The 2720-nt window shown below is 40.2% G+C and overlaps 1 pseudogene; it reads left to right on the forward strand.

Annotated features, from left to right (window-relative positions):
• The window catches only part of LOC138165631 (COP9 signalosome complex subunit 8 pseudogene), a 1683-nt pseudogene extending 592 nt beyond the window's left edge, over positions 1 to 1091 (forward strand).
• The last annotated feature ends 1629 nt before the right edge of the window (positions 1092 to 2720 follow it).

The raw sequence follows: 2720 nt of genomic DNA on the forward strand, positions 1-2720 counted from the left end.
GAAAAAAAAAAAAAAAGGAACAAGAGAGAATGACTGAGGGGAAAAAAGGGAGACAAATATTTTCAAGGAGAGAAGCATGAAGAGGGAAATTTAAAATCCTAAATGAATAAATAAATAACAAAGAAACAAATGAAGAATTAGTAAATGAAAGAGAAAATGTTTCCCTTGGATGAAGTCCTATGCTGTGAAAAGCTGATGGCGCTGACAGACAAGACAAATTGAAGTTCATGGTAGACTAAAGGATTTTCCAGTATGTGTATATATGCATGCATGTATGTATGCACGTATGTATGTGTGTATGTATGTATGTATGTGTATGTAATGATTATAATGAAGAAGACCTTGCTTTCAAAGCCTGGGGGAGCCCTGGTTGGAAGCCAGCAGTGAGTTCCAGGGCCAGGCTTCAGTCTGCCACCTGAAGAATCCCAGGCCCTGAGCAGTCAAGAGAGCTGCTGGACAATGCCTTCGACTTCAAGAAGCTGGTGGATCAGTGCAAGAACCAGGGGGCTGGGCTCCCAGAGGGGGGCTATGACCCCCACTTTATGGGCAGCTCCTCGCTCTGTACTTATTACGCAGTAACATAAATAATGCCGGTTTCTTTGAAAATGAATTCTTCTGGGTTGAAAACCTGCAAATTCTGAGCCTGGGAGAATCTGGTCTGTAGAACAGTCTAGCAGAGAGACTTCTCAGGATTCCATATGACCTTCAGCTCACACCAGTGATATGAGACCATTCACCCCATCATAGAAGCACTCAGAGATGTCACAGCAAGATGAGACTTTGCACAGGTTTCTCTGATATACACTTGGATCATGGACGATGATTTCTCAGCAGTTGTTGGACTTCCTGTAGAAGAAGCAGCAAGGGGTATCTTAGAACAAGGATGGCAAGCTGACTCTACCATGAGAGTGGTGATACCCAAGAAGCCAAGTTCCCCGGGTGTTTCCTTGAACAGATTTATTCCTTTAGCACAGCCTGAACCAGGTCTACTGATCTCCAATGAACAACTATCAGTCAAATTGAATGACCTCTTGGCTTTTCTTGAAAAGTCACTTCTGCTCAAGATCAAACTAGGAAATCCTGTACACTGACCAATCTGGAAAAGTAATGTTTTCATTTTGTTCTGTTGGATGAAGCACCCCTACATTCTTTATTAGAATATGGGATAGGGGCAGTTAGGTGGTGCCGTGAATAGAGCACTGGCCCTGGAGTCAGGAGGACCTGAGTTCAAATTCGGCCTCATACACTTAGCACAAAAAGCTAGCTGTGTGACCTTGGGCAAGTCACTTAACCCCAATTGCCCTCCAAAAAGCAAAAAAAAAAAATGGGATAAACTATATATGTTAGATATATATTTTTTGCTCCTTAAACATTGTGCTGAAGTCACATTCAGAGTACAATAGTATTATGTGGTTATGTTATATTCTGTAGTGACTCCTGATGGGGAAACCTACCTGTCTCCATCAATGGATTTAAAATGTAGTAGGGTGGCAAAGATAATGAATTATCTCCTTATTAGCAAACTGACTTGGTAAATCTTAACTCTTCTCTGCTGATGTTTTCTGTGCACCCACTGGGGCAGTGAGGAACATGCTGTGAGAGGGGACAAAGGTCCTGAAAGGAACAGGTAAAAAGACTTCTCAGAGGAGATATAACTGGGTGTGAAGGGCTTGGTTCAGTTTGAGCCATTCACTAAAAAGAAGGAAAGATGAGTCCAAAAGTAGTTCCCAGTTTGGTGTGCTGCTGCACCTTCTTAGGACACCTTCCAGAAAGAGAAACATGCCTTGGCCCCTCCCTAGTCCTCAAGTTCATGGAGAGCTTTTGGATAAGAATGTTGGCATTTGGGGCCCTGCTTTTAGGTGATCTGTAGGTTGAAGAAAACAGTAGGTGCTGGATCTCGAGGGAGGGTTGTCTTTGTTGAATCTGCCATTTCATGAAGACTTGCTAGGAAGCTGCTTTAAAAAGAAGTTACATGACAGTGGGGGGTCTAAGTTAAATTGTTGAGCTCTGAGAATAATGATCTTGAAATTCTCGAGTTTATTGGCTCCCTATTTAGAAGTGTGCAACTTGTCTTACCATTATGATTCTATTTAAAAATAGAATTTCACAAATTCATGATGATTGGGCAGTGCATTTCTTTCACCTTTACATGGTGTGATTGTCAGTTAAATAAGTTCTATTTATTTGGTGGTTTCATTCATTGTTGAGACTGGTAGATTCTCATATTTATAGTAAAATTTCTTTGGGCAAATTGTACTACTGTACATTTTTTTGAAAACTGTAGCTATGGGGTGGCCAGGTAGTACAGCGAGTAAGAGAGGATGACCTGGGGATCAAATCCGGGCTCAGATACTCAGCACCACAGCCAGAAATAACTGGCCGTGTAACCTTGAGCAAGTTACTTAACTCAGATTGCTTTAAAAAAAAAAAAAAGAAAACTGTAGCTATTTTTTAAAGGATCCTGAATCATACACTGTTATTTTAAAAGTCAATTAAACATGTGAGACAATTAATCTCATAGGCTATTTATTTGAACTCATTGAAGTCCTGGAGGTTTTTCTAAGTGTTGAAGGAAATGTAATTTCAATGACATTAATGTTTACACTTAAAAAAAAAAAAGAATTCAGTGGATGAGTAGAGGTAGGAAATAGAGACACTGCATTTTAGAAATTAAACATTTATTGCTACCTTCTCTTTTTATACCCTTGTTCTTCCACACA

The sequence above is a fragment of the Petaurus breviceps genome, unplaced genomic scaffold (assembly GCF_028583685.1).
Source record: "Petaurus breviceps papuanus isolate PSGF00001 unplaced genomic scaffold, PetGlider_PUasm1.0 214, whole genome shotgun sequence".
Taxonomy (NCBI): domain Eukaryota; kingdom Metazoa; phylum Chordata; class Mammalia; order Diprotodontia; family Petauridae; genus Petaurus; species Petaurus breviceps.